Source organism: Natator depressus, chromosome 21, assembly GCF_965152275.1.
Source record: "Natator depressus isolate rNatDep1 chromosome 21, rNatDep2.hap1, whole genome shotgun sequence".
NCBI lineage: Eukaryota > Metazoa > Chordata > Testudines > Cheloniidae > Natator > Natator depressus.
Window position 1 is genome coordinate 8,097,680 of NC_134254.1, and position 24,781 is coordinate 8,122,460.

At 49.4% G+C, this 24,781-nt stretch overlaps 1 protein-coding gene across 5 annotated transcripts in view; it reads right to left on the minus strand.

Moving 5' to 3' along the window:
- The window catches only part of SOX13 (SRY-box transcription factor 13), a 90,101-nt gene that overhangs the window by 45,634 nt on the left and 19,686 nt on the right, over positions 1-24,781 (minus strand). For 2 of the 5 annotated variants that reach the window (XM_074936090.1, XM_074936089.1), the window contains exon 3: positions 392-482. The exons of 1 other annotated variant lie outside the window; for it this stretch is intronic. The gene's annotated coding sequence lies outside the window, so the exon portion shown is untranslated. Of the gene's footprint in view, positions 1-391; positions 483-14,916; positions 14,978-24,781 lie in introns of those variants that run through there. 2 more of the 5 variants (XM_074936092.1, XM_074936093.1) reach the window with 2 other exon arrangements.

The following is a 24,781-nucleotide window of genomic DNA, read 5'->3' on the forward strand; positions in this document are numbered from 1 at the left end:
AATGCACCCCCTCTTCCATGCCTGGCTCTACCTCTTGAGCGGAGAGGCGGACAATTTAGACGCATACAGTAGTGGGTACATGAACCAGCAAGACAATAGCTGAGACCACACTAAGTCAGTTTGTGACCTCCATCATCAACCTCCTGATAGCCTTTTCACAACACTTCACGGCTTCCATTTCATGTGACAGGAAAACCACTCTTTTCAGAAGTGGCCACTGGTTTTTTGACACCTCCATTTGTTGGGTACCCAACTTCCTACACCTTGAGCTGGATTTTACCCAAGAGCTGAGCACCCTCTGAAAACCAGACCCAAGGTTTCCCAAGTTGGGCATCTAAAACCAGGGGCTTTGTCTGAAAATTTGTTTGCATGCTCTTCCACCTTTTCCTACCTTACGGCACTCGGACCACTGCTGTCCCCAGAAGTAGCCAGGTTTGCAAAGCTCCTTGGAAGGTTTAAAGAGCTCTGGAAACATTCCCAAACTGCAATTCAAAAAGCAGAGTGTTAGGCAGCTTACCCACAAGCAGCAAGACAGAGACCCTGAAAGCCAAGCTCATCTTCGACAGTTGCCGTAAGCAGAAAATGCCACCGTTCTGAGATGGCTGTGCACAAATTCAGTTTGAAAGATATAATGCTGCGTCCCAGCTGCTATGGGTCTGTGACATTTTAACGACAGATTTTAGCTGGTGTGACAGGAGCGGCTTGGCAATTTGTTGTTAAAATCTTTAACTTTTCTCAAGGAAATGAAGCCTGCCAAAGGCTTCCCACTACGCCAGACTTCTCTCTCACTTAAGAGAGTAAATCCATTCACTGCAGTGGAGTTACTCCTGATTTATACTGGGGTAAGAGTGGAGAATCAGGCCCCTTGTGCTGATGGCTCAGTAGGTGGCCCTCTTCCCTTCAATTCAGGATTGAACCAATGCCCCAGGGTTGTGTTAGTGGGTCACTGTACGGCAGGATATGCCGTCTTTCCATTGAGACTTAATACCAACATCCCTTCTAACCACTTGTAGCTATCAGAGATCCCCTGGCATTTATTGCAAGACTTCCCAGACCCACCGGCTTCAAGTGCAGTTGTACTCAGAAAAACATGTTTAAAGATTGCACCGTCCTACACAACAGATCTGTCCGCTTGTGCATAATCAGAGCCAGAGCTAGTGACAATCCAAAAAATAAACACCTTTTCACTACGCTTTATTCCTGCTAGCCCTGTAGAGCCACAGCAGCTAGCAGAGGGTAAGCTGGAGTGCTCCTTCTCTTGCCTTAACAGGATAGTTACCTAAGTTCCAATTAGCTGTAGCTCACGAAAGCTTATTCTCAAATAAATTTGTTAGTCTCTAAGGTGCCACAAGTACTCCTTTTCTTTTAGCTTCACCTGATTCCCCCAAACTGACTCTGGTGGGGTCACACAGGTGTCACTGGGGGCCTAATCTGAGAATGTCGAGGTTGGGCAGAATTAACTGTGGGGAGTATTTGGCCCATGAAATCATTATTGCTGCTGCTGATTTAGGAGAATGAAAGAACCCAGCTTAACTCTCAGATCCCCAGTTACTCTTCCAGGGTTTGTACTTGGAAAAAAAAACACCTTCTTACTTGTAAAGTGAGCTGAAATGGGTATAAGTGAGCCACAATAAACGTGGACTCCAACCCCGTATTCGGGAGGCTTTCACAGAAGCGGCCCATGCTCACTGGCTGTGCTCTCTCCCTACCTCACTTTCGCCACTCCTATGCCCAAAAGCTTAACACAAGTCACTTCAGACTCAAACCTTATTTTAAAATGGTCACAAAACCAAACTCAGTCTGTGCTATTGCCTACCAACTTGACAGGCATCTACCAGTCAGTGAGACACCCCAGCTTCAACCCACCCCACCTGATCTATCCACATCACCTGCCGGGGCAGAGTTCTGCTTGCCAGCTTCCGAGATTGGAAGCTCTTTGAGGCAGGGACTGTGCCATCTCAGGGGTGCGTACAGTGCCTGGCAGGTTGTGCTTGCTGCTGTTCTACAAATAATTAAGCCAGGCTTAGTGGGAGAGCCCTGTTTTTATGAACCAGTCCATATTTCCCTGTCACCGTCACATGAAGGAGCCGGACGGCAGCTCTGGAGAATTATTCAAGTGGACCACAGCATTCCACACCCGAGCAGCCATCCCACATGGACAGCGTGGCCAGGCTGAGGTCTAAGGAACTGAATTTCAGAGCGAGCTGGGAGCCTAACCCTCTTTGGCCAACATTTTCAAAGGAGCCTTGTGCCCTGTTCATCCTAGCGAAGGAACATAGCACAGCTCGACTGCGACAGTGGCACAGCCACATCCATCCAGGGATGCTGTAAACAGAGCATCTCACATCAGGAGGGGAGAACATGCCACCATCCCTTCTAGGCCTGCTAAAGCCACTGCAGAAATGTTCCTCTTCACCGAAGCATGACAAGGATCCGGCCCCAGATAACACCAACACTGCATCTCACCCTTTTAGAGCTCACCCCCTTCTGCCTTCATTTTCTAAATGTATTCTTGGCATTTGCTTTCATGTTTCCAAAGGAAACTCCCACTGAGGCCCCCTGCCTCCTGTCCATCACCTGCAAGCACTGGACCCAGCAGGAATCCATTCACTTTCACACTGTCTCTCATGGGAAAAAGGGGGAAAGAGGAGGAAGCGTCTTTTGTTAGACCCAAGGAGTCACTTAAGCATCTGAGCACGTAACAAAGACCCAAAGGTGTTGGGGTTTTAAGGAGCAGTGATGCTAGCATTGTCCCAGGCATGGATCTTGCAGACTCACACTTGAGACACAGCCCCTTTCCCCTTGCATCAGAGGAGCTAAAGAATACCTAGTTAGTATGGAGTTTTGCCACTGATTTCAACAAGGCCAGCTCTTCTGCTGGTGCATATCCGTATAGCTCTGTCCACTTCAATGGAGCTGCAGCAAGTGCCCCGGCTGAGAACAGGACCCTTAATCCTTATCTGTCTCTGCTCCGGCTGGGCCCTCTCTTGCCAGAGGTAATTGGGAAAGTGCCCTCGGAGGTTGGGGGGAGCAGGCTGTTTCATTTCATTTACTGCGCAACGCTAAAGAAGCAGAGACTTTCAACTGAGGAAGCAGCCGCTCCAAGCAGCCAGTCCCCCAGCTCGGGGAGAAGCGTTTGCTTTGTTCTCCACTTCTGGCCAACGGACAAGAGGCTCTTTGTGTCTCTCCAGCTCCTGAAGCACCTGTTCCCTCTGCCACCCCATTCTCCCGGTGTGTCCTTATTTATCCCCGTGTTCTGCAGCATGTTCTTCTGAGCCAAGAGCCTTGGCAGCCCCTGCCTACACCTGCCTCAGCCTGGCATGCCCGCCTCGGGACCGGCTAAGCGGAGTCCGAGGGCAGGCACAGTTGCCACACACACACACACACACACACAGCGCTATGTTTACACCAGTTGTTTATTTGGGGGAGGGCAGGGAACGAGGGCAGAGCAGGGAGGAGGAGAGCAAGTGAAGGCATTTAACACTGGCCTGACAAATTCACACTTGGCCGCTAGAGTCATAATGCGGCCAGCTGCCAAGCTGCCTGCTGTTCTCTGCATGACCCAGTCTGAGAGAGGGGCTCAGAACACTGCTGGTGTTGACCCGGACTGAGCTGGGACCCCCCACGAGAGATCGGGGCCACACCACAAGAGCTGCACTCTGACAGCTCCACAAGAGGGGTTGGCCCCATTGACTAGGTCGTTGCTGCTTGGGATAGGGCATCACAGGCTTTCACGAGGCTTCACACTGAAAATGAGGACCAGGGCAAGCTCACCCGGAGCTGGGTTATCAGGAGAGCTCAGCACATGGGGTGTAGTGCTCTACTGAAAACCTGGCCCCAACCCTGGGTGTTAAGCGCTTCTTCAGCGGGGCCCCAGGGCCTGATCCAAAGCCTATTGGAGTGAATGGGGGTCTGCCCTTCCAGGGCTGGGAGGTATGTAAAACCCAAGGCTCAGAGCATTGAGCCATCCCCTCCTGCTCCAACCTCACGCTGCACGTCCATTTCATTTACACACAGAGAGTCAGCGATAGGCTGAAGAATCAACGCCTGAGTCCAGGTTTCTCTCCCTTTTGCTTTAGCCAGGCTGCTGTAGCCGCAGAGCGCTCTCTTGCACTGGGGAGGGGAGCGCTCTACCCGGGCACTGCCGATCAAAAGCAGAGGAGAAAACCGCCTGCTCTCCCCTCCCTCCTAGCTCAAGGATTTCTAAACAAAAAAAAGACAGTTAGCACCAGTTGTCAAGGAGGCTGTAAACCTTTAATGGCGTCACACCATCGCATGCCATATTGTCCCCACCAATCAATCACTCTGGGGTTCCCCCTACCCCAAAACACACCCCTCTCTGGCCCGGGAGGAGAAGCACCGGCATGCCCTCAAGGGATGGACGGACAGACACACACACACAGACACTGCTTTAAGTGTGACCAGCAGACATGGCTGTATTTTTGTAGACCAGTCTGTGTTTATTGCCCACTCCACCCCGCTGGGCCCACAGTGCTCTTGTAATATGTTCTAAAAGTCAAGACACTGCATTCCTGCCTGTCCTAGCCATCAGAATCATTTCAGTGTCTCCTCCAGAGCTTACATACAGGCAAGAAAGGGCATGGACTTGTGGTTCAAGACACAGGACTGGCATTCTAGTCTGGAGACCTGGATTCTAGTCTCAGTCCTGTCACAAGCTTCCAGTGAAGCCATGGGCAAGTTGCTTCCCTTCAGTGCACCTCAGTTCACCCCTGTAAAATCAGCGTGTTATTTACAAGTGGTGCTGAGAGACTAACTTGTCCATGAAGCAGTTTGAGATCCACACCAGAAAGGTTCTAGTTAAAGGTCCAAATTGTTATCCTCCATCAACAGCCCAGCCCAATAGCACTGTAACTACAGCAGTAGAATTATATGGGCATACGTCTGCTGGTAGATAGATAAGGCCTTAAGGCACGCTCATGTACAAACCTCTCGCCCCAAGGGATCTCTCTTTTCTGCCATCAGAGCAAGGTACAATAATAGACCAGAGCTCTCTATTAGTCTAACAAAAGAGAAACTCTGGCATTCCATTCCAGCATGCCCGTAATAAATGATCCACACCCACAGAAACTGCCTGAAACCTGTGGCCTCACTCACCATGGAAGTTTCCCAAAATCTTCCCAATGCTCCCTCCCTCCCAGCCCTGCAGCTTTCAAATTCCACCTGTCCTGCAGGAGATTTCATGCCCTGAAAGGTGAATTCCATTCAACAACACTGGATTCCTGCATTGCCAAGCACAAGCGTTCAAAAATCACGAGTGGGGCCATTCAAGAATCTTGAGCTTGACCTAAAAAATCAACCCATCTTGGTTTCATTTATTTGTCCTCTTGTTTTTGAGACTCTAGGGATCATGTTTTCCAGACTTTCTCCACAATGGCTAGAAAATGACATTTCATAAATTAAAGCAGAGACATGACTCCAGGAGCTGGGGACGTAAAAACCATCACATATCACCAGACAGGCGATAAAATCATGCGAGTTGGCAACGTAGCATAAGTCTCCAGGGGCCTGATTCTCAGTGACATTAAGACCCCTTTATAGCACTCTGGCAGGGCAAACAGGCCTCAAAAAGAGAGAACAAGTGGGACTCCCATGGCCAATTATCACCCCAAAGCTCTTTGTTCAGTCTCACATACCTTGGCCTCTTCCGTCTTCTATCTCCCCTCCCCCCATACCCAAATGTTTCTCTTCCTTCCTAGGCCTGGCTCATCCCGTGGCTCCCTGCTGGTCCCATTCTGTTAAGTAAATGGAATCTCTGCCCAGCACTGATGGCTCTGTTGTCTCCTGGAGAGGGGGAGAGGGGGACTGGTCCACTGGACACTCACTAGGGTAACCTGTGACAGGGGCAGACATCCTACCAGCTCCTGTTTCGAGCAAATATGTGCCACTGTGCCAGAGCTTCTTTGGATGAGCAGGGCTGGCTGCTGTCAAGGTCATGCTTAATAGGTGCCCAAAGCCAAGGATGGATGGGGCTTTCTGGCTCAATTCTCCCCCAACCTGCCAACAACAGGATGCGAGCAACCCCCACAGACTTCAGTGGGAGCGATTTGTATACTGTGGAACAGGACGGGTGCAAGAACTGGGCCCGGGATGTTCCACTTCCTGGTCTGCCACACAGCTCCAGGACAAAGTCTGACTGGTTATTTATATCAGTGGTTCTCAACCTTGCCAGACGACTGTAACCCTTCCAGGAGTCTGATTTGTCTTGCGGACCCCCAAGTTTCACCTCACTTAGAAACTACTTGCTTACAAAATCACACATAGAAGTGTCCCAGCACACTCGTACTGAAAAATGGCTTCCTTTCTCATTTTTACCATGTAATTAGCAATTGGAATATAAATATTACACTTACATTTCAGTGGATAGTATAGAGAACAGTATAAACAAGTCATTGTCTGTATGAAACGTTAGTTTGTCCTGACTTCACTAATAACGTAGCCTCTTGTAAAACAAGGTAAATGTCTAGATAAGGAGTTGATGTACCCCCTGGAGGACCCCTGTGTACCCTCAGGGATATGCATACCTCTGATTGAGAACCACTGATTTATATTGTAGTCCGTAGGCTGCTACCTCTCTCTGCATCCCAGCAATCTGCAAACGGGGGTTCAAAAGTGTATATGTAGCAAAGATTAATGTACCAGCAACGCGGAGAACTTCACACAAAACCCCACAGAATTAGAGTAAATTATTCCAGGCCTCCCCAAGCACACTCCAAATGTGTTATTTAACCATTATTTTGTACTGCAGGAGCACCAAAAAGCCCCGATCAGGAATCATTGTGCTAGGAGCTGTACATACACAAATCGCAAAAAGAGAACATCTGCCCTGAAGAGCGCAGGATCTGGTAAGAGCAGTACTCCAAAGGAGACTTTTCTGGCTATGTCTACACTACGGACTAGGCGTGCGAGTCCCCTACACATGTAAACGTTCTCAGGTCAGCTGAGTATAAACAGCAGTGTAGACGTGGTAGCACAGGATACCATCAGCAGAGGCACAGCTGAGCCACGACCAGTACACCCCACAAGTTTCAGGCAGGTTTGCATTTGGCCCTGCTCAGCCGTGCCTCCACGGCTTCTACCTGTGCTTCTGTGGCTAGCTGCTATTTATACCCATGCTAGCTCGAGGACAGCTAGCCCAAGGAAGTGTACACGAGCAGGGTCATCGCATCCCCGGCTCGCCGTGTAGACATAGCCTCTGTTCCACCAATTCCAATTAGGGGCAAATCATTAAAACCCCCAAATCCTGAGCCAGGATCAGTCAATTGGCCAATCCCAGGGCACTGTTTACAAGCCAAGCGTGCTTTGGTTGGGTTTGGCTTTTTTTTTTTTTTTTTTGTTATTTAACACTAAATTTGTAGTCTGCGACTCCATTCACCTCCCCGATATCTGGAACAAGCAGGGAGCAAGAAGCAAAGGGGCTGGCGTCTGCTCATCTGGAAGCCTAGGCTTAAGCTCACTGAGGTCGGGACTGCTATTCACTCTCTGTCTTTACAGCACGTAGCACAAGGGGTCTCATGCTCATTGGCCTCTAAGCACTACCGCAACATAAATGTTAATAATAGATGTGACCACGATGGTGCTAACACTGTTAATAAGGTGGTTTGCGAAGTCTTGTCTACACTAGATTTTGTGTCATGAAATTCCATCATCCGATGAAGTGAGCTGTAGCTCACGAAAGCTTATGCTCAGATAAATTGGTTAGTCTCTAAGGTGCCACTAGTACTCCTTTTCTTTTTGCGAATACAGACTAACACGGCTGCTACTCTGAAACCTGTCTTCCCCACAATAGCTCCACCAGAGGGAGAGGGCTAGGGTAGACTGGCCACTGGCATTTTAACCACCACATCCTCCAAACTAACTAGACCAAGGGTTCTCAAACTGGGGGTTGTGACCCTTCCGGGGGTCACAAGCTTATTACGGGGGAGGGGGCCGGGTTGCGAGTGGTCAGCCTCCACCCCACAACCCCGCTTCACCTCCATCATTTATAATAGTATTAAATATGAAAAAAATGTGGTTTTAACTTATAAAGGGGGTCACACGCAGAGGCTTGCTGTGTGAAAGGGGTCACCAGTACAAAAGTTTGAGAACCAATGAACTAGACTGATGCTTGTTACTAGTCAGTTTCGATTTCTGCCTTTTGCATGTTAACACAGGGCTGCAACCATTTGGGTAGCAAACCTCAGGGAAGGGCAGCAACCCAAACATGCGACAGCAACAACAAAAGTGAGGAAGCTATTTTGCTAATTTCTTGAAACATTTCTATTAACACAAGGGTTTGACAGACCTTTTAAAAAAAAAAAAACAAACAAACAAACAGAAAACCCCACAGGACCCGAATCTCCTCTCACTTATACCATTAACCCCCTGGAATCACTCAGCATTTTCACCTGGGTAAGGGCAAAGTGAATCAGAGCCCCCAGAAACCACTTTCAGAATCTGCACTACCCACCATCCCTTTAACTCACTCGTGCAAAATTCAACTCAGCTGCTTGCTCCTTTTCCGGCAAGTAAAGTATTAGTAGGGTTTTTTCCACCATCACTAAATCATCATGAAAGGCCAGGCCAGTAGATTTTGTGCCTGGACTAGTAAATTCTCACATCAAATTTTCAAGGCTGCTTTAATTATAAGCCATTTTACCTCGCTCACTTCTATGATAAGAGACCGGGGGGGAAGGTGCCCTGGACTGCGAAGGCACTAGACTGCATCTTTTGTAATGGCCACATGCCTAAAGCCAGCATAGATGGCAATGGAGCATTATATTATGGAAAAGCAGAATTTCAGATACATCTCCCAATGTGCATTCTTCAGCTATATGGCTCCAAATCGTGGCAGGAACTGAAAGGGAGCGAAAAAGAATGCAGTTACCCAATGTTCATATGAAGAACAGAAGTGGCTTTCAACTTGAAAACAATGTTTACTTAAGACCACTGCAAAAGCATTGGGCAAAGTCTGGGGTATTAGTTTCAACGTTTGGAGGGCTTCAGGCTCTGCCTGAGCACAGTTTAAGCACATGCTTAACTCTAAGCACGTTTAAGTCCCTTTGACTTCAACAGTCACAAGATTAAATAAGGTTTCCTGCTCTTTTTTTTTTTTTTTTTTTTTTTTTTAAAAACTGACCCACCCAAATGGCTGGGACACTTTTGTGATGAGCCAGAGCAAAATGCAGCAGCCGCATTCTGTCTGCCAAATCCTGGCCCATTTTTATCCCATCTTTATCACTGAGCTGGTGGAACTCATTCAGACCAAAGGCCATTGTGTAGGACTGGACCCGTTCCAGGATCGGACACATGGCCTTAGAGCAGGTGGATTGAGTGCAGAGTGGGAGGAAGGGCTTCCAAATAACAGAAAATTTTCCAAAAGTGGCTGCCTCTGGCTCTGCCAACTTCCCTCCTGTTTAAACTGACAGCAGTGCTCCAAACCCAAGAGATTCTCAGCCAAGCCTGAGGGGGATCCAATGATTAGAAGCTCATTAGAGTGCGGGGCAAAATTTGGCCTGAAATACTTGTACACGGCTCTCAATGAAGTCAGAGGCAGCTTTACAGTGTGCAGTAGAGAGCCTATTGAGCTCACAGGGGATATTTCCCAAAGGGAAGGGCCAAGGGCGAACGGTGCTATAACTTATTGCATTGTGACAATTTACTGCATTGCTGGGGCGGTAATAATTTATGTCCCTCCTGTATGTTCTGCACTGCACTCAGCATACTGTCCACACTCGACCAAAGAATAATGCCAGCTTTTCATACACTGATTTCTATAGTGGTGTATGGAGGAATGGGTTAGCAATCATACGGCTCATCTCTGAATGTTTTTTTAAATACATTTTTTTGTAGAAAATGCAGCAGCAAATACACCTCCCCTGCCAAAACAATGTATTTGAGCATTTGTGGACGCGGAGGTGGAAGACATAAACCTAGACCAGAGCTCTGCAAGCAACGCGTGCATGCTCCTAGCAGCACCCTTTTGTTAAATGCAGTCTCCAGTGTAACAGCAGCTATTTCAACATCCACTGTTACCCATACACCCAAACCCCAAAACAACATTTAGTGTTTACAACCTGAAGACCTAAAGCCAACAGGAAGGTGCTCTCACGGCAGTCTGCCCAAGCAGGTCTCAATCCGCTTTGCGCTGGCAAGCGCAGGATATCCGAGTCAGCGGTCTATGTTCCGTGTTGCAGATCGCTGGCCCTCCAGCCCTTCAGTTCTACAGACTGACTCTCAAGGACACCTGTCTACACTGTACGGTTCTACAAACAGCAGTGATCTAGCAGGAAGGGCTCTGCACCCCCAACCGAAGACCAGCTCATTTGGGGCTCATGCTGCCACACCAATGGGTCTCAACCACGGTACGGGGATGTAGGACTGAGAGGAGTCCAGTCACCACGGCACATTAGGCCCTTGGCCTCTGCTGTGTACCAACTCCAAGGAGCCAATTGTGATGGTGACACCTCTGCAGGGAACTAAACTGAGACCCACAATCTCAGTTCACAGCCATGAGACAGCCAGCAGGTTGGACTTGAACCTAAGACCTTAAAAATCCCTGAGGCTCATTTCCAATTCCCTGAATCACCCCTCTCCCCACAAGCTGTTTTCCCTGAGTCACCCCTCTCCCCACAGGCTGTTTTTAATATTAGTGACTGTCGCTCGGCCTAACAAGTCTTGATTCCAGGAAGCACACAGACAGAGTGTGAAAACGGCAAGTTCAGACAGGCGCTCTGGGGGCCTCTTGAACAAATAGCAAATGTAAAAATAAACCCATTGAAAGAATAGATTTACTGTGCTTACGTCGCCACGCACTTTGCACTCACAGCAGTGCCCTTTCCAGTACCCCAGGAACCAAATTAAACCTCTCAAGTGAGGAACAATTTTAAAACCCAGCTCCAGTTTAACTAGCTACCAAATGCCAGACTGGTCAGAGCTGCACATGTAAATCCATTTATAATAGACAGTCAGTCAGAGTGATTTAAAGTCAAGCTATTTTTGCTGGTCAAGACTGCTTTCTGTAGGGGGTTGTTTGGGTGCTTTGGTTTGGCAAGCATAGAAGGAGAAAGCATCGCAGACAGAGACACTTGGCTGGATAAAGCTAAGAGACTGTGTTAGGATATTTGTTTCAGAGAGGGAGATTTTAAAATTGCCAGAACAAACTCAGTAAAACAGTCCAAAAAACCACCTCCTCCTCAGGAAATTGGTTTGACAGGGAGGAAATTTCATGGTCACCCCAATCCTACTGCCACCCATCTACAAAAAGTATCCAGCTAACATTGAGAAGGACAGAACAGATTCCCAAGGCAGATCTGGAGTGGGAATTTCTTCCATGACAGAAAGTGATTCTGGATTCTCAACCCGCGGCAGATGTACTCTCAGTACAGAGATTAAACAAACCTACATCGAAAACGGAGGGTCAGTAAAAAAAAAAAATCTCTGTAAAGGGGAAAGATCACTTAGAAACATCTCTCTCCTGCTTACCCTTACATTTTCCAGACTTCACCTGTATTTTTGAAGTGGAATATGGGTTCACAGGCTTTGTTGTTTTAAAACAAAAGTTGATGGTCAAAAGGATGGAGTGTGTAAAAGTTAAAATGAACTAAAACGAATTTGCATGCATCACAAACACAAGCAGCTGGGCACAATACATGGTTAACTGGATGATATTCTCAGGCGTGTGTTATACAGAGGCCAGACTAGATGATATAATTGGCCTTAAAATCTATAATCCAGAATCGCGTTTTCTGTACTTAAAGTATCTTAGAAGATGTAGCTGAGACTTAAACAACAAGTGACTATTGTCAGCAAGTTTTTCCTGGGTGGCACCACTGATTAGCATAAAATATTGGAAGCTATTAGCCTGAGGTGGATATAAGCCAGCTTTCTAATTGTTTGCACATTTCACATGAAAACCTATCGCTCACCTCTCCCTGAGCCATACATCTCTTCATTTCTCTCTCCTACCGCTATTATTTTAACTTTTTTATTCAATTATTTAACTCTAAAGCACTTTGAGGGTGCTGTATGGGTGAAATACACTATCCAAGGTGAAAACTGGTCTACTTAACCTCCAAAACTGATGGCCGTAACTGTCTTTTTTAATTTGCTACCTAACCACTATTCCAAAAGGTGCGTGAAATTCACGCCAGTGCACTATTGCAATTCACCTCTGACACTATTTATGTATTATTTGTATAGTACCAACAGCTGTGCTAGGCATGTTATATAGAGACTGGAATAAGGACAAAGGGGGCAGACATGCATGGGGGGAATCCTGGTCCCACTGATTGCAGTAGGGTCAGGATTTCATCTGTAGTCCCTGTCCAATACACAGGGCCTTCTGGTTTGGAATGAATTTGGGCCTCTAAAGTACTGAAACTCACTTTCAAGCTGGTCATAAATGCTGGCTTAATGACAATTCACACTAAAGGAAGATCATAATATTAAAATTGCTAGGTTTGTTTTAGTTTAGGTACCAGAAAAAGTGACACAGCTCAGCATTTATTGCACTAAAAATCCTTTCTGTTGGTAGCCCTATTATTGTAATTTTGTTATTAAAAAAAAACACAACTATTTACAAAGCCAAACATCTGAGTGCATCACACAGCAATCAAGTTTTGTTGCATGGATTTCATAACACTCTTCCTTGCTTCTAAACACACAGTATAAATATTTCCTTTGTGGAATTGTTTGAGTTGATGCGATCACTGGGAAGAAAAAACACATGAAAAAGCCAGCAACAAACAACAAGTTAAAAGACCAGGTGGGATATTTACAAGTTGCGTATGACTCTCTCTCTCTCTGCTACACTTTCTATAGGAGCAATGACTGGGATTTTGGGGTATATGCAGTCCCCAAAGATGCAGCATGTTAGTAAATAAAAGCTGCATAAATGTACCATGACATTTCTTTGTGGAAGGGTGGAGGGAAGAAATAAGCGGCGTTTAGAATTTTAAAATAATTGCAAAAAATAAATCACTCCATCCAAGGGGGAGATTCCAGCTACCAGCTCATCTTGCACCTTACCATCTTAGCCAATATGTGTCTGCCTGTTTATTTTACAGCATGCGTGGTGACCTCTGCTGGTGCCTGTGTCTATGGAGAGTGTCACCCAATCTATTGCCCATTTTACTATGAAATCATTGTACTGCGGAGCCCCACAGACTGGCTGGCGAGACGGTGCCCCTGCTCAGTGAGAAATGTCATAAATAAGCCATGAGGGGAGAGGGGGAGAAAGTGTCTGCTTCTTTTCCCAATTGTAGAGCCCCACACAAACCCTTCCCCTGGGCTCTCACCCCATCCCACAGAATCCCTTACACCTGACCTGTACCATTAAGTCAGTAACCTACTAAATCCAGTGACGCCTGGCAATAATCAAGGCCCTTATAATGTCCAGTTACGGAACAGGAAAGGCCAGGCCAGGCTAAACAGAAAAATGTGAGAAGCAACAGAAAACCTGACAGTCTAGTTTTATGCAAAGGGGGGAGCGCAGAGTAAGAATACAGGGGTTAACGCCTTCCTTGCCAGGATTATTACAAGTGCTCTGATGTAGTCCCCAGCCTAGGATCTGTTTGTGTCTTAAAGAGCCAAGCACACTGGGGGACACTATAGAAAGACGAGTTTGCAACCAGTGGACTTTCCGGAGGGAGAAACTTGTTTTGTTTTGTTTTGTTGTTAAACTGTTTTAGGTTTAATTCAAAACAAGTGGATCTCCCCCACCCCCATAAAGGCGGGGGAGACTTGGCAGGTTTGGGAAGAGGGGAGGAATCAAGTTAAGATTTGCACAAGGAAATAAAAGCCCCACAAGCAAAGGGGCGGGGGTCAGAACCGCAAAATCCCTCCCTCCCTGTGCCTGCAGGGCATGGGAGCTCAGTGCATTGAACCTGAGAGCTGCCCAACTCCCTGCAAGTTACACGGGCTGGCAGGACTCAGTGGGGGGGATCCCAAAGCAGGGGGGGGGCCATGGGGGTGTGTGGGTATGTGAGAAAGAAGGTAAAGGGGGGATGAAGGGGGGTAAAGGGGGCAGTGCACGGGGCTGGCAGGGGATTTAAAGGGAGCAGGGGTCAGAAGCAGGGCTAGGGGGGTGAGAGAGAAGGTAAAGGGGGGATGTAGAGGGGTGAAGGGGGCAGTGCACAGGGCGGGGGGGGATTTGAAGGGAGCAGGGGTCAGAAGCGGGGCTGGGGGGGTGAGAGGAGGGGCAGTGCACAAGGGGGAGAAGTGGGGCAGGGGTCAGAAGCGGGGCTGGGGGGAATGAGAGGAGGGGAGCAGAAGGGGGCAGCGCACGGGGCCGTGGGATTTGAAGGGAGTAGGATTCAGAGGCGGGGCTGGGGGGCGGGATAAGAGGAGGGGGGTGGAGGAGGAATAAGGGGGGCAGTGAACGGGGCGGGGGGGGAGAAGTGGGGCAGGGGTCAGAAACAGGGCGGGGGGGATGAGAGAGGAGGGGGAGAAGCGGGGTGAAGGGGGCAATGCACGGGGCTGGGGGGGGAATTTGAAGGGAGAAGGGGTCAGAAGCGGAGCTGGGGGGGGCGGGATGAGAGGAGGAGGGGGGATAAGGGAGGCAGTACCGGGGCCGGGGGGGGGGGAAAGTGGGGCAGGGGTTAGAAGCGGGGCTGGGGGGGGATGAGAGGAGGGGGGCAGAGGGGGGATAACAAGGGCAGTGCATGGGGCCGGGGGGGGAAGTGGGGCAGGGCTCAGAAGCGGGGCTGGGGGGGTGAGAGGAGGGGGGGCAGTGCACGGGGGGGAAGTGGGGCAGGGATCAGAAGCGGGGCTGGGGGGGATGAGAGGAGGGGGGCAGGGGTCAGAAGCGGGGCTGGGGGGGATAAGGGGGGCAGTGCACGGGGGGGGGGAAGTGGGGCAGGGATCGGAAGCGGGGCTGGGGGTCCCCGAGGTCCCCCCTGGGACGCGGGCGGCACTTACTACTCTGCCGGGCTGCGTCCTCGGGCAGCCCCCGCCCGCGGCTTGGGCGCTGCGCCGCGCCGGGCGCCTCTCTCGGCTGCCCCCCTGCGGGGCCGGCGGGGCGGGGAGACGGCGGCGGCTGGGGCCGGGCTCCCTCCCGGGGCCGGGCGGACTGGGATGCTGCGGGCGGGCGGGCGGTGCGGGTCGCGGCGGCGGCTGCGGGCTCCGTGCAGCGCCAGCCCCCTCCCCTGCGAGGGGAGTTGCCCCGGCGCGGCGGAGGGAGGGAGAAGGGGAGGCACAGCCCGGCCGGCCGGCCAGCCACCAGCTGCCGAGGGATCCCCCCTCCCACGCGCCGGGGCTGGGCTGGGCTGGGCTTGCAACGGGAGCAGTCCCGGGCCAGGCTGCCCTCTGCCTCTCCAGGCAGCGCCCGGCTGCCAGCAACTCCCCAGCCGGCTTCCTCCTGCGCCGGCCCCCCTCCCAGCCACTTCAACCGGCGGCCAAAGCGCCCCTCCCTACCCTCGCTCGTCTGCCACAAGGGGACCCCCGCCCCCGTGCTTTAGCCGACTGGGGCTGGGTAGCATCGAGTCGCTGCTGCTAGCTCTGGGTCTCCAGGGCGCACTTTGCCTGGCTCAGGCCTCTTGTCGGGGGTCCTCCCTTGTGCTGTCTCCCCAGACCCCGCAACCAGCACCTGCGCCCTCCCCCCCGTCTCCCGGTCACTTGCACGTGCTCCCCAGAGCCCCACCTAGGCTGTGGTCCTGCTGGGCTTCTAGTTTAACCCCTGAAGAGACAATGTGGCCGGCAAGCAAGGAACACAACACAGGCTTGGCCACACTCCCTAGACTTTTAAAGCTCTCCAGACTTACAGGTCTTTGTTGTTTTCAAAGTCCTGACGTGTCCCCTCCCCTAGTCTGAGCTCACCCTGGCTGTGGGTTGCCAGCCTTTCAGGCTGGGCAGAGTCCCTCCTGGCTTCTCTCTCCTATATCTGCTTATATGTGGCAATGGCTGGCGCCTGCACAGAGCAGAACCCTGGTCTCTGTCCATGAAACATGTGCTCCACGAGGCATGCTTGCCCAGATTACAGTCTTGATGGCTTCTCCGTGATCGTCCTTCAAGGTGTCACGACCCTCTCCCAGGTCGGGCAGCTGTCTAGGATGCAGTGCAGTAAGCTGCTCTGTTTAGACTTGTGCAGTCCCATAGTACCACACCGAGTTCATCAGCTGATAGGTACGTCCCACCCCTGTCGCAAGGACCTCAGGGACCGCAAGGACCATCTCAAAGCACTCCAGGGTCATACTGCGATGGAGTAAAGCTTCAGGAGCTGGCCTGGGCCAGATGTGACGTGTGTGGCTGCTGCCCCCGTGCAGACAGCTGGGGATCCCTGTCCACTCCTCCCATCTTGATTTCATGGTAGAATCAGATGGGGAAGAGCCTTTAAGAGGCCCTCCATCCTGCACACTAGCTTGCGCCTGTGGATCATAGACCGGCCAGGAAACCAGCACACCTAGGTTCATAGATCCCTAGCTTTTAAGGCCAGAAAGGACTGTTATGAAATATGATCATCTAGTCTGACTGCACAACACAGGTCAGAACATCTCAACCAATGATTTCTGCATCAAGCCCCTGGGTGCTATTCCCCATTCTGCCACAGGCTTGCTGGAAAGGCTCTCAGGCCCCATGAGGGTTGGCATGGTGTAAAAACCTCTCAACAGACAGCTGTATGATCTGGAACAAGTCCTGGCCCCCCTTTCCATGCCTCAGTTTTCCTGTCTGTAAAATGGGGGTGATGTTACCCAGCAGTGTTACTCAGTCTGAGATGGCTGAAAGACACTAGGTGTTATTTTATTGCTTGGGCACCCAAAAGCTACTATTAGAATTTGGGACAATCAGAGATTTAAAATTTAGGACTTAGCCAAGTCTTGCCTGGTTCATGCACTGGGTAAGGCCGCAGAGGGAATCTCCAGTTCACATTGCTGCTGGGGGGCTGCTGTTCAGGCCACGCTCCCGCATGCGCGTGTTGACAGGCCCATGTCCTAATGCCCAATTTTTAAATTTCTTGTGACAACAAATATGTCGTCCTGCTGACTTTCAAAAGCAGCGATCACATCTGCCTTCCCTCTGCACCAGCATCAAGGAGGGTGTTTTCATTCCCAGAGATGGATTGAAAAGCTATTTTGAATCTGGAGCACTTTCCCCAGGAGATTATAATTCCAGTAACTGGGGAGTCCCAAAAGCAGAGCTCAACTTCCTTGGAACATGCCTGGTCTAGTTAAAGTTATAGAAACAGCCCATCTTTCTGAGTCTGTCATGTGAGAGCCCCAGTGACTAATTAGTTCCTTTGTCCAGTCTATTAGCAACCACAGTAACACTCCGGTTTCAGAGTAGCAGCCGTGTTAGTCTGTATTCGCAAAAAGAAAAGGAGGACTTGTGGCACCTTAGAGACTTACAAATTTATTTAAGCATAAGCTTTCGTGAGCTACAGCTCACTTCATCGGATTGCCTTGCTGCTAAAAGGCAGTGTATATTTAGAGCGAGATACCAAAACATAGAATCTCCAACTCTGTCTCCTAGCCAGATGTAAAGCGTGCACAGATACATAGATTTCAAGGCCAGCAGAGATCACTCTGCTCACCGAGTCGATAAAACAGGCTAAAGAGCAGCACCCAGTAAAACACTCTTGTGTTACCGTTGTAAGACGGTGGGGTGGCCCGTTTGCAGCACACAGGTATCCACATCACAGGACACAAATGGCTCTTACTGTTTTCAGGCTCAGCGAAGGCACCAAGGATTAAATTGGTCAGACTGAACTGCCCTCTGACTCTCAGAGGTGGTCCCTCTAGGCCAGGGGTGAGGCCTGTCTGTGGGGGAAGCCTACACTCCTGCTGCTTGTTTTCTAGCTCGATTGCCATCTCCAGAGCTATCAAATAGAGCTGGTTGGAAATTTTCCAACTGAACGTTTTTGTGCTGGAAATGCCAATTCGTGCAAAACAAAACACGCTGCGGAACGAACACGGCTTCCACAAGGATGCAAAGTGCGGAAACATGTCGTTGCTGATGAAATTTCATGGGGGGGAGGGGGGCAAATCAAGAAAAAAACATTTGTTAATGTCAAAAATATTCTGTTTCGACCTTTTCAGAGCAGAACTTTTCCCTGAGAATTTTTGTTTATATATATAATGAAAATGTTGAAATTGGAATGAAACATTTTATCAAAACAAAACAAAACTTACCCCCCGCCCCCTCCCCCCCCCCCGGATTTCTGATTATCAGAAATTGCAAAAATTTTCATTCCATTCAGAATGGGGTGGGGAGGGGGGGAATTGAACATGCAGAATTTTCCTTGTGTTGCTTTCAAACCAATACCATTCCCCGGCACTAGACATGCTAACCTGAAAAGCTGGGATGAGCCAAGGGCAGTTTGAGACCTAAATCCCATTTCAGTGGGTTCTTTTGAAAATCCCAACCACAACAAACTGTGCTACCTTCCCACCAGGCCCTGGGAAGCCCCTTTAATATTGTTAATAATAATAACTTCTATCATAGTAGCACTCAAGGGCCTCACTCAGAATCAAAATCCCATTGTGCTTGGCACCGCACAAACAGAGACACTCCTTGCCATGGAGAGTTTACAGTCTAATAACTCCACTGTAGTCAGGGTGTTTCTAACTTTGGTTTTGTTTGTTTCTCTTGACACCTCACATCAATGCCTAATTAACATTTGGGATAAAAGAAGTCTTTGTTAATGATTCAGTATATTCCTTCAGTTAAAGAGCATCCCGCAAGACCGCCAACAAGTCCTCTAGCCAAGCCATGGATGAGCAGACTTGACTGTCCTAACACTTCTAAAGTGAAAAAACACAGGCATATCTGTTACCAGATTTGCCTGTTGCTTTGGGGTATGCTCATTTCTTAGGGTTACTCTTCTGGGGGGGTGGGAAGTTCTGTAATTCTATCAATGTACTGCTTGCGTCACTTGTGGTTTCATACGGCGCTCTATTTCCCCCTCCTGCAAGTTCCCTCCAATGGAGCTATCCGGCAGGACCTAAGTTCCCCAGGGCTGGGTTCCTCCAGCCCCAGAATCAGATGAACACACACACATTAACAGAGCACGTCTGAGCGGTCCGGGTCAATCAGCACTCCCAAGCCGACCCCTTATATGTCCCTGGACTCAGCAGGCCGGGTCGAACAGCACTTCCAAGCTGCCACCCTCCTATGCCACAGGTTCAGCACGTCCCTCTCCCCACTTTCATGTGAAAATTGTTCTGGTCGTAACCCACTTGATGAGCAAACCCCACAGGATTTTTGGGTGGTGCAGGGATCTTTAGCTTAGGTAAGAGGAGCGTTGCTGCAGAGCAAATGGGGAAGCCAAAAACACAAAAGAGAGAGAGAGGGAGGGAAGCAACTAGCTCATCCATAAAAGTTATTTATTGCCAGGTAACAACCATGCAAGGAGAGCCAAACAAACCAAACAGTTACAATATTAAATCTAGCTTAAATTTAGTTACAAAAGTCAGGTTTAGAAAACTATACCTGATCACAAGTCAGGGTTAGAAAGCGATACCTAGAGTAGGGAAAAAGAGAGAGAGAGAGAGAGAGCTGGGTTCTCACCACTCTGTGAAGCTTGAACCGGGCTGGGTTCCCAGGTGGTGGTGGTGGTAGCTGAGGGTCCGGAGTGCTGGAAACAGGCAGAGCCCCCAGCATGATCAGTCAGGAGAAGATGAAGTCCCAGTGGAACTGATGCAGATTTTGGATCCAGGCATCAGAACACTTACTTGAGCGTGAGTTGGGGTTTTTGTAGAGAAACAACAATGGTTCAAGGGAGAACACTAGATTTGTTTATGTGTAAACTGATGGCTCAGGGGAGGATACCAAAGTTGTTTTGTTCAGGCTAGACAATAGGAACTGATCATTCCTGGCTACAGGCAGTGTTCCTTCCAGGGAGCTCACAACGCAGTTAGGCAGCTTCAGTATTTTGGATACCAATAAAGGATTTATTACTAGAATTGGTCTGATAACTTCTGAGCTGGATGTGTGCAGGCGTGGGTTTATTAACATTTGGAGCAGAGATTCCCCCATCATGCAGTGCTTCCCTGCTTTTCTGGTCCCAGAGTTCAGTGCGGTTCTTGCCTTGGAATCTCTGTTCTCCATTCTGTATGCTAATGGAGATGCCTCCCTGTCCCATCTTTGATGCAAATGAGGCCAGGGGAGTTTCCTTAATCCTGTCACCCTTGTCCAGAGGGGTTTAGTTGCCTCCCACGGCCTTTTCATTGCTTTTTGTAAGTCTTTCTTCTGATCAGTTTTGGCTCAAGCAGAGGCTGAGGGTGGGTGGGTGGAGGGTGTCCTTCGTGAGTCAGACAGGCTGGATACTGTGCCCTGGTTCCCCAAGAACACAGAGCTGACAGGTAACACATAAAAATCAGACATATTTCATGCCTTCTGGTTCCATCATGAAGAAGAAAAAAGGGCAGAGAGGCAACTTTTGCAAAATCCTTTGCAGGTAACTTTGACTGCATCCCTCTGGGACTGTATTTGTCCCACTGGGCAGCTCCACCAGCAGGCGCTGCTGTCGTTTTTAATCACCACGTCCCATCAGTGGGGCCACCCCAGTGCTAGTGGGGGTCACCAAACAAGTGCTGGCCGTAGGCAAAAGCGTTCAAGGCTGGGAGAAAAGGCCCGAGAGGTAAAGGCATTGGGAATGTTTGGTTCTGGAATACCCTTTCTTTGAAGGGTGTCTCCCCCATAATATTCCTCTGGCTTTTGTTTCTAACAGTCCCCTGCACCTTTTGGGGGCCAGCCCTGCAAATTCCACCATCGCCTTTAGCCTGCCAGCATTTAACCATCACTCCTTTGATCCTGCCTTGATGGGAAAGGGGAAGCCGGGTGAGGTGGGGGGCCAAACACCCACCCAGAGTCAAAAAGAACAAACTGGACAGACAACAATTAACCAAGGGGCCAGGGAGGAACAATAGCCATTGACAATCCAAAAAGAGGGCTGAGAAAGGCTTTGTTCCAGTCTCCATAGCAACAGCTAGGGCCAAGGGAGGAGTCAAAGTCCGCTCCCTATACTTTCACTTTCCCTTCAATCCCTCTCCCTTGGATTTACTGAAGAAGTGGCTAAGGGTTGGTGGAAGGAAGGATGCTAGGGCTTGGCCCTCCACTGCCCTTGTGCCTTGAGTGTGGAGAAGGAGGGATGCCTCCTCTGAGATACAAAGCACCAGGACATCTGGGAGGATCTGAGCCCAGCAGACTAGACAGCTGGTAGCGTGTATTGAGCATCCTTACAGATTTCCCAAGACAGCCGATTCTGGGAAAAATGGAGAGGTGGCGACACTCAGGCCTGAGGAATGTCAAGCGCTACCGTTCTGAGCTGATGGTGTCTCCCGCTCACTTTACAGAAGGACGAGCTATCAAGGATCGGACTCGTTCCCTGCGTGGGTCAGAGCTGGTCTGTTCATAGATCGTGTGCCAGTATAACTATGCCAATGAGAGGTGCGATTTTTCTCACCAGTCTCGTTATATGAGTGGAACCCCTAGTGTGGATGCAGTTATATGGGTAAAAAGGTGCCTTATACCAACATAGTTTATTCCCCTTCCTGCACAAGAATAAGTTAGCCGGGTACACACTACAACTGCATCCACACTAGAGAGCTGTACCCCACAGGCGGCACATGGCTAGAGCTGGACAGGGATCAGCCCCTCCAAATCTCTCTCCGCCATCCACCCTGCTGCCCGCACGCATGCCAGGCTGGGCAGGTAAAGCCCCACATCTGGCGGCACCAGGGAGGGGGCAGGGTGGGGCATCGTCGGGGGAGGACGCACCAAGTGATGTTGTGGCAGGCGCCTCTGAATCAGCAAGAACCAATGGGCTGGCGCGGGGCCCAGCAGCAGGGACAAAAAACACAGCTGCGGGGTATGCAAGGAGCAGGCTCAGGGCTACATCCCCCCACCCCGAGAGTGCGGGCTCCCCCCGCACAGGCACAGGGATGGGGACTCAGTGCCCACAAAGGATATTTTCACCAGCAGCCTAATTGTATTAACTATCCGGCTACAATTACAGCCATGCAACCTGTGTGTGTAGCCAAGGCCTCAGAATGAGGAACAGGGAACAGTCCAGGGAGCTCCAGATGAAAGCAGGATTTGTGTTTTTGGTGATGTTCTGTGTAGCCAGCACTGACTCTGTCTGCCCTGCCTGCCCCAGGAAACAGAAGCTGATCAGTTCTGCACTAGGGACCTGACTCCCGGCGCCCATACTACAGGGTAAATCAGGAGTAACTCCATTGAAGCCAGTAAGTGGCACTGCCAGCCAACATGAGTGAGATCAGAATCCGGCCCTAAATTCCCTCCTAATGGCATTTTCAGGTATTTTGCAGCACATTCCTGCTCTTAGTGCTGTTCATTTCTCCTCCACCTTCCTCAGATTTTGGCAAAAGCCCACTGGACACCATGGGCCCATCCAAAGCCCTTTTGTGTCAATGGAAAGGCTTTGGATCAGGCACTCACCATGTGGGAATTGATGTACACAACTCACTGTGCCTTGGGTTAAGGTTTTGCTCCTGTCCTTGATGTTACAAGGTAGTTGCAGCCTCTCTGTGCAAGAGCCTCTCTCCTTATTGGCTCTGATTCTCAATAGCAGACTGCAGTCTTTGTTATGCCCTCTGATTGGGATACATGGGCGAAACTAAGGACCAGTGGTGTCATGATTAGAAAAATTCAGGGGCCAGAGGAGGGAGGGCATAAAGAACTTTATATATGGTTATATCATAACCTGCAAAGTTGGGGGCAGGGGCAAAAAGTGGAGCATATAGACCTATGAAAAGTTGGGGGGAACACCAAAATCTGGGGGGAGCAACTACCCCCCCCCCCGGACCCAAAGGAACTGACACCCCTGCTAAGGACTGCTCCCTGTTGGAATGTTTTTCCACCTTCTGTTTCAAAGTAGTCCCTCGAGCCAGGGACAAACCTTGCTCTGCTTACTTAGAAATCAGCAGACCTGTCTGCATGAGTAAGATAGGACATATTGGAGCAAACATTTTCTTCCTTCATTAAATCAAATACCATTAGGCCTGAAGCTGTCACGCAGCTTCTGCTTAGTCTTTGACTCTTAGATTAGCAGCGTCTAGCCTGAGCAAGGAGGTAGGACTGGACCCCCTGCTTTGAGCTGGAGTCCGGTTCATTTCAGTGTTCCGTTTTACACAGCAGAAGGAACCAGGGACAATCAGGAGGGATGGGGAGGTTTAGCAGGGGCAAGGATCCTGCTGTCTCTAGAGCAGGGGATATGGATGGAAAGAGACAGCCAGTTCCTTTCCTTTTCCCGAGCCCCCACAAGGGAGCCTAGCACCGTCCTTCTAGCTTGATGAATGCATCTCCCCTTTGCGCCGGCTGCAATATTCCAGCCTCCAGATCTCAGGATACAGTTGACTGAGTCATGGGAATGGCTCAGACAATGGCCTGGCCCTTTTGTCACTGGTCTGAGAGGGCGAGAAGAACTCAAACCTTGCTTCCTGCGAGGAAGTGAACCATTGTTTGGAAGTGGGCATGGGCTTAGTTCCTCACCCACTGTGGGGAAGCTGCAGAAGCAGAAGCAGAATTCCCTGACCAGGAGGAGCTGACACAGATTTTGTTTATTGCTTTAGCTACCCTTTCTTTCAACGCATAATCCTGGAAACAAAACTGAGTGGAAAGAGATGGAGTGAGCAACTGATAGCGCTTCCATTGCTTCTCCTGCCCCTTCCATTGCTTCTCCTGCCCTGACCCCTGGGGACTTTATAATCTAATGGGTTTCTAATCTACATAGACCAGATTCTGCAGTCTGCGTGGCATGGATAGGACAGTGGACTAGGACTCTGGAGACCTGGGTTCAATTTGAAGCTCTGCGACTTGCCTTCTGGACAGCTCACTTCACCTCTCTATGCCTCAGTTTCCCCAACTGTAAAATGGGGATAATGATACTGACCTCCTTGGAAAAGAGCTAGCTATTATTATTATAGAACTCCAACTGACTTCAGCAGCAGCTTTACCCAAATCAGTGATGGATAAAAAAGCTAGCAATATCTTCAGGAGTTAGCCTAGCAGTATTAATAATCAGCACCAAATCTAGGTTTGTATTGGGTGTGCTCTGTTGGGTAGAATTCGGGGCTGGGATTCAGGACTCCTGGGTTCTTTTCCCAGCTTGGCCACTGACTGTATATGTGACCTTAGACAGGTCTCTACGGACAAAATGTTCAAAAGTGGTCCTCATTTTGGGTGTCTCAATTATTAGGTGTCCAAATGGAAACACTGTTGGCCTGATTTGCAGAGATGCTGAGCAATCCCAGCTCCCATTGACTTTGACCGGGTTCGGTGGTGCTCAGCATCTCTGAAAATCAGGCCCTGGTTGTCTCAGACTGAGTCCTCAAATACTCAAATACTCCCAAATTAGTGCATGACCATTAACGTAGCCCTGCCTCAGTTTCCCCATCTGTAAAACAGGATACTTCTTTCTCATTGGGGGGAAGAGATTATGATGTTCTGGCTCTCTGTAAAGAGTTTAGAAAGTCTCGTAGAAGAGCTGTATCAAAGCCATATGAATACATTTCTAGTGATGCATTTGGAAACTTACACATTCATATAATAGATTACAGTAAAATGTGTACACACACACACGTAACATATTAAATATAGTAAAACAACGCTACTGTAGTGTCTGTAAATTCAGCGTCACCCTATTGTATATAAATCTTGCAGCACATATGGTATGAAGGATCACACAAGCCCACATTCATTCCTGGTACAAGCCAACTGAAAGCAATAGAGTTACACCAGGAATGCATTTGGCCCGTCATGTTCAGAGTCCTAAGACAACTACTAAATTAAAAGCAGGGTAACCTCTATAAAGAAGAAAAGGAGGACT